This window comes from Callithrix jacchus, chromosome 21 (genome assembly GCF_049354715.1).
Source record: "Callithrix jacchus isolate 240 chromosome 21, calJac240_pri, whole genome shotgun sequence".
Lineage (NCBI taxonomy): Eukaryota > Metazoa > Chordata > Mammalia > Primates > Cebidae > Callithrix > Callithrix jacchus.
Window position 1 is genome coordinate 40331156 of NC_133522.1, and position 7482 is coordinate 40338637.

The window sequence follows — 7482 nt, forward strand, 5'->3', positions numbered from 1 at the left end:
TGAATGTGAGGGAGAAGCAGAGTGGTAGGGAGCCTCCAGAATGGCCCCCAATGATCCCTTGGTCCTGATATTTATGCCCTTGTATAGTTCCTTCTCCTTCTATGTCAGCTGGACTTAGTGACTTGCTTATAGCAAATAGAATAGGGCAGAAATGATGGAATGCCACTACCAAAATGGAATTATAAAAAGACAGTGCCTTCCATCTTGAGTACTCACTTTCTACTGGATCACTCATCCTTGAGGAATCCAGCCGCCATGTTGTAAGGTAGCCCTGTGAAGAGACCCCCATGGTGAGTGAGTGATATCTGCCAAAAACTGAATGAGTGAGCTTGAAGAGGAATCTGTCTGACCCCAGTCAAGCCTTCAGATGAAACAGCAGCCCTGGCTGACAGCTTGACTGCAACCTCATGAGTGACCTTGAGCCAGAGGCACTCAGCAAAGCTGTGTCTGGATTCCTAACTGGCAGAAATTGTGACATGGTAAATGTTTGTTGTGTTCAGCGGCTAAGCTTTGGGACAATTGGTTACACTGCAATAGATAATGAATGCAAGGAGCAGCTGGAACCATCTCCTTCTTTAGGTGTCATCTGAGGTGCTCAGATGGACTAAGCCTTGGCCAATCTGCAGGTTTTCACCAACCCCACTAGTGGTTCCTGGGTGTGCACTGAATGTGTATGGTTTGTATGATGTCTCAGGATGGCAGGAAGGAAAGTGAGTTTGGACCAACCACCAGGGTGCAGACAACTGACCTGGCCATTGAGGCCACTGTCTCCATCCTTCATGCTGAGCTTGGACGAGGTGACAGATCATCCAGGCTCATGGGAGCCACAGCCACCCAATACATTTTACCTCACGCCCTTGCCACCTCAGTACCCCGATTCCCTCACCAAAAATGAATCTTGACAGAAAACTCTAAATTCTACACGGCACTTCCATGTACATTCTCCTTTGGATTCTTACAATTGCCCTAGGACGCAGGTAGATGAGGAAACTGAGTCTCCAAGACCGGCGTAGCTCTTTGTTTGGTTTACAGGTTCTTTTATTTTCAAGGTTTCCCCCAAGACATGCTTATGTTAGAGCTCAGAGGAGTTGAAAGAACTGCTAGAGCCAGGACCTAAACTCAGACAAAAGAAAGACAGCTGCAACATAGCTCCCTCCTGCCGCTGCCTGGTTTCTAAGCCTCGTGCACCTCTGAGCCTCACCTGCCTCTTGGGTACCACAGAAGAAATGCTTCTGAGGAGAGACCGCGTGCAGTGGGAGAGCTGAGGAGTTAGGCTCCCCTCAGATGGGGTTCTTTAAAAATTCTGAAACAATGTCAGAGAAAAATATGCACACACATAAAAATGAAACCCCCTGAACATATTCTTTTCTAGCTATAAATTGAGGATAATAACATTGTGTTTGATTCTGAGGGTTTTTATGAAGATTAATTTTTATGAAGTGTAATTGCTTGGTTAATTAATTAACTCAACAAACATATAACAGAATGTTTACCATGTCCCAAGTATTATTCTAGAAACTCAGAATGGTGGAGCACAAGATCCAGAAAATTCCTTCCCACATGGGCTTGTATTCAATTGAAAAGATGTAGTTTACAGGAGCTAAACTTATCTATGGTTATAATTAGTGTTTAGAGGTGGGCTACTTTTTTCACTAAATTTATGTCATATATGCTGTTGCATAGATTTTAGTCACTTAATTAAATATTTTAATTGCTGTAGTTACTTAATCTTGCCTACCTGATGGACATTTTGAGTTTTTTCAGTTTTGTCCATTATGAACAGAGTTTCTGAAAACAATTCTGTATAATTAACTTTTAACAATTCTTTTGAATTATTTCCATAAAATAAATTCATAGAAGGGGGTTTGGGCTAAAGGGTATGAATATTTCTTTACTCTTTTAGATAATACCAGACCATGCTCCAGAAATTATCAAATCAAATAACTATCAACAAGGTATTTTTTTATACCCAGCATTCTTGGCATTGGTTTCTTGATCATTTCATTCCTTTTTGCTAATTTCAAAGGTACTCGAATTTTATGAAGTTGAACATTTTCTTTCATGTCAGAAAAACAAGCCTAGTTACAGTGAATGAAAATGTGGTAATAACTTCTCAAAAACCATAGTGACTTACAATGACAAAGGTTCATTTATTGCTTGTGCTAGATTCCCACTATGAGTTGACCTGTTCCCGTTTTCATTCTAGGGGTCAGACTGGTGGGGCAGCCACCATCTGAAATGATGCTGGTCACTGAGGCAGTGGTCAAGGGAGAGTAGCAAATCACATATGGGTTATTAAACAGTCTCGCTGGAATGTTATTCCTTCTGCCATTTCAGTAACTTCCAGCCAGAGCAAGTCACATGGCCATACCCTACTTCAAGTGCAAGAGACCTTCCAGTCTATCATGGGACCAAGAGAAGATACGGAAAAACCAGGAAGGTAGAACCAATGACTGTCACATCATGGTTTAGTATTTGTAAATTTTCTTTTATATATTGACTATCCTTTTATTGCCTCTTGGTATGTAGTGATCTAGAAAGAAGAGTATAATGTTCTTTATTTGATGCTTGTCTCTGGGAATTTGTTCTCACATCATTACCCAGTGGAACTCGGATATGGCCTTTCCTCTTGTTTCTGTTCTTTTAACGACCCAAGACCAGCATTAACTGGGGGTGGTTCTTACCTTGTCTTTACTTTTCCTTTTTGGTATGTCAGAGAGACAACCTTGAGAAGCATCCAATCATCTTTCCCCTGTTCTCAATGCTGGGGCATTGCTCTCTCGGGTATTCCTGTAGTTTTCAGACTAATTGGCATGAAGCCCGAAAAGTCACTTTTGAGCCAAAGTGTCAATGGACCTAACTAAGTTGTGATCAGAGGATAGTGAGCTACTTGTTTCCTTTCAGAGGCAAGCTGATGTGGCTTCACTTCTAATTAACTGGTGCTTCCTTTGATGTCACTTGTGTAAAAGAGAGTGTCATTAAAGACAACAGAAGTAGAGGGGTGATTTGGTTCATGCCTTTAATCCCAGCACTGTGGGAGGCTGAGGTAGGAGGATCACAAGGTCAAGAGATCAAAACCATCCTGGCCAAGATGGTGAAATCCCGTCTCTACTAAAGGTACAAAAAATGGGCCGGGCGTGGTGGCTTATGCCCGTAATCCCAGCACTTTGGGAGGCTGAGGTAGGTGGATGACGAGGTCAAGAGATAGAGATCATCCTGGTCAACATGGTGAAACCCCATCTCTACTAAAAATTACAAAAAATTAGCTGGGCACTGTGGCACGTGCCTGTAATCCCAGCTACTCAGGAGGCTGAGGAAGGAGAATTGCCTGAACCCAGGAGGCGGAGGTTGCGGTGAGCCGAGATCGCGCCATTGCTCTCCAGTCTGGGTACCAAGAGTGAAACTCTGTCTCCAAAAAAAAAAAAAAGATACAAAAAATTAGCTGGGTGTGGTGGTGCATGCCTCTAGTCCCAGCTAGGAGTTTTAGGCAGGAGAATCATTTGAGCCCAGAATGCAGAGGTAATTGAGTCGTGGGGGTGGGTTTTTCCCATGCTATTCTCGTGGTGGTGAAAAAGTCTCATGAGATCTGATGGTTCTATAAAAGGGCAGTTTCCCTGCACATGCTCTCTTGCCTGCCGCTGTAAGATGGGGCTTTGCTCCTCTTTCACCTTCTGCCATGACTATAAAGCTCCCCAGCCATGTGAAGCTGTGAGTCTTTATTAGAAGTGTGAGAACGGACCAATATAAGTAGTTTGAATGGTGATCCCCCAAATACATGTGAATGTACTGGATTCTTTTAATGTGACCTTATTTGGAAAAAAAAGTCTTTGTTAATGTAACTAAGTAAAGTCAGGCAGCTTGAGATAAGATCATCCCGGACCGCCCAAATGGGCCTTAAATCTAATGACAAATGTTCTCATATGAGACAGAAAATGAGGAGACACAGACACAGAGAAGAGGGTATAGCCCTGTGGAGATGGTGGCAGAGGCTGGGGTGATCTGGCCACAAGCCAAGGAATGCCTGCAGCCTCTGGAAGATGGGAGGGGCAAGGAAGGCTCCTCCCCTAGAGCGCTGCTGACACCTTGATTTCCGAAGTTTGCCTTCCAGAATCACGAGAAAATAAACTTCAGTTGTTGTAAGTCACCAAGTTTGTGGTAAGTTATTACAGCAGCCACAGGTAACAAAATATATCCTAAAAAAAAAAAAAAAACAACAAAAAAAAAACCAAAATATATCCTATTGAATCCCTTTTCCTTTATGCTTCCTTTCCTTAGCTCTTTTCCAGATGTCTTGGCTATTTTTCCAGAATAAAGTTTATGAAATTCCTGACTTCCTTTTCTGATTTCTACACACCCCTCTTGACTGATACATACGGTTGCAACAACTTGCACAGCTGGTGCAAACCCACGGTGATGGCCCCGTTGAAGATCCTGTCTGACTGGAGTCTTTGTAGTACTAAGCTGGTGCTTGAGGCTGCAGAGAGAAGTGAAGGCGGTGGAGCTAGGAAATAGGGAGAGGGAAACTCCAGGGCATGAGGCTAGGGCCAGAACAAATTTTATGGGCCAAATACACAATTTTCGGCTATTTATAAGAAAGGATCCTTGTGCATTGCCATGTGGGAAGGGTGGGACTTTAGAGCCTGAGAATGTTCTAGGTCTTCTGAGTCTGAGAAAACTTCAGGTCTTCTTTCTTGATAAATGTCTCTCACTGTCTTATGTAGAAAAATAACTCCTCCTACTAAATGGGCAGAAGCAGAGGTGAGTGTGTTACACCACAGCCTGTCTCCCTCCCTCCCTCCCTTCTTTCCTTCCTTCCTTCCTTCCTTCCTTCCTTCCTTCCTTCCTTCCTTCCTTCCTTCCTTCCTTCCCTCCTTTCTCTCTCTCTCTCTCCCCCCATCTCCCTCCCTCCCTCCCTCCCTCCCTCCCTCCCTCCCCCTCTCTCTCTTCAGAATTTCACTTTGTTGCTAGACTGGAGTGCCATGGCACCATCTCGGCTCACTGCAGCCTCCATCTCCCGGGTTCAAGTGATTCTCCTGCCTCAGCCTCCCGAGTAGCTGGGACTACAGGCATGTGCCACCACACCCAGCTAATTTTTGTATTTTTAGTAGAGACAGGGTTTCACCATGTTGGCCAGGATGGTCTCGATCTCTTGACCTTGTGATCCACCTGCCTCAGCCTCCCAAAGTGCTGTGATTACAGGCGTGAGCCACTATACCCGGCCATGCCAAGCATTTGCTGGCATTGAGTGAGGGCTCACGTTAACCAGGAACATCATGCCTGGGATACCTGGAGATGATGATGCGAAGGAGAAGGGGAGTCCCATCTGGGATTGTGCCCAAAGAGTGATGGAAGAAGGGAACCCAGATAGATCCAAGGAACAGATCTGGGGGACCTAGTACAAGAAATCTAGAAACAACAGGGGCCGAGAGGAGTGGGGGAGTAGTCGGATTGGTCATGGCCAGCTCGAGAGGGTTTAGACCTCTCTTCCCCACTTCCCAGACCAGGGATCTGCCAGTGTAACTGGAGAGACAGCTAGCTCTGCTGATATTGGGTTATTTTTTTAAAATAAACTTTTAATTTTAGAATAGTTTGAGATTTGTGGAATTGTTGTGAAGATAGCATAGAGTTCCCATGTACCCCACATCCCCTCTTATTATTTTACATGTTCACTAATTAACAGTATGACATATTTGTCATAATTAATGAACAGAGATATTAAGGCATTATTTTTAGCTGAAGTCCACCCTTTGTTCAGTTTTTCTTAGTTTTCCATAAAGTATATGTATATAATGGTTTCAAAGTTGTTAACTGTACCCTCATGGGAAATGATTTTATCAGCTAGAGTACAGTGCTGGGGTTATATGCAGTTCCTCAGTCTTACAGACTCCACTCACTTCCAAAGTTACTGTACCTTATTCCCCTACATTCTGCATTTCATCCTAGGCTCTTGTGACCTCTGAAATAATTTTATTCCAGCTTCAATTGAAAAATGCCAGAGAAAGAATTACACTTGCACCAGTCCTTGTAGTTAGAATAATCGGGTACTTTGGTCATCAGGGGCTGTGTGGGTTGACCTGTTCTGTGCTGAGAGATGGTGTTGGGTTGCTGGGGTTGTCTCTGTCCATAATCACATAACTGGTATGGAAGAGAAGAAGTTCCCCCAAGGGAAATGGGGTGCAGGACAGACACACAACAGATACCCACTGTATTCCCTCCTTAGTCCCACAGTACACATGTACACATTCTTCTTCCCACTTTTATAGCTAGAAACACAGCCTTTCCTAATGAAATGTATGTGTCTTCTATCCCAAAAGGCAGTCAAGTTATAATCCACAGTTAACGATAAGCAGCTGCAAGTCCAGGAGCCCTGAGCGATATCTTTTGCTCTTAAATAGTTTTGAATGTGGCTCTTCAAGGTCAGGTAAATTCTTGCCCCAAAGTATCTGGATTCTAACAAAGAAGAAAAAACAGGGTAATATTTAACCAAAGATATAAATTTTTAATAGAAGAATAGCAGGAGAGATTTTCTTGACCAGTAAATATTTGTATTTTTGTAATCCTTTTCATGTAATGCTGTGCAGATACTTAATGACTCTATCCATGTTTTAGCCTGGGTCTGTGGAGAAGTCGGACGGTGAAGGATGTGAATTCATGTGTTCTGGAGACATCAGTTTCTACCCTCAGCATTGCTTAATGTGTGTTCTAATTTTGTTTGCATACAAGGTTCATTTCTCAGTGCTAATTGAAATTCAAATAAGTATCTTTTGTATTCTCATGATAGTTTCATTTAGTAATCACTTTGTGTCTGTCAAGAATTTTATGTATGTTCTTCTTTAACTCCATTAATCTTAGCTGAATTTCAAAGCATTATAATTAAATTGTATCAAATTGTTTACTTTGAAACCCTTTTTAAAATGTCAATGGACTGGAATTAAGTTCTATTAATTGGTACAGAGTGCCTGCAAAGGCAGAGTGAGTTGCAATATGCAACCATTGCTAATATGATGAGACCAGAGTTGACATTAATAAAAGAACTGTAATAACTGACCATCTGTTTGATCAGCTGATGCTTCTTAGCATATCATAAAAGACTACAGAAAGAAGAAAGCCATTTGCAGTTCATGAAAGGTAATGATGCTGTGATTCCAAGCAGAATCTCTCAGTGGCTGCATCTTTATCACTTCGGTTCTCTTAAGAATGCTGGTATACATCACACACACACAATTTTCAAGTTCCTGGTAGAACATTTTAAATATTTCCATTTAACAAATCAATGTTTTTAATGTGAAAATCTCAGTTGGATATAACTATCCCACTCACAAAAATGATAAGGGTTTTAAAAGTAGGATTTCGTGTATATCATAGGTTATGTAGACCGATATTAGGACATAAGTTTAACATCTGCTGAATAAACATTGCTTCTTTCAGTTCTTTCAATGTATTACTATGACTGGATATATGAGTCATTTGGAGATAATGTCA

At 42.2% G+C, this 7482-nt stretch overlaps 1 long non-coding RNA gene across 1 annotated transcript in view; it reads left to right on the forward strand.

Moving 5' to 3' along the window:
- Positions 1-7047, forward strand: part of LOC144580684 (uncharacterized) — a 51212-nt gene extending 44165 nt beyond the window's left edge. Inside the window, exons 2-3 of the long non-coding RNA XR_013530671.1 lie at positions 2338-2440; positions 6610-7047. This is a non-coding gene — a long non-coding RNA (uncharacterized LOC144580684). The remainder of the gene's footprint in view (positions 1-2337; positions 2441-6609) is intronic.
- Positions 7048-7482: the final 435 nt, after the last annotated feature.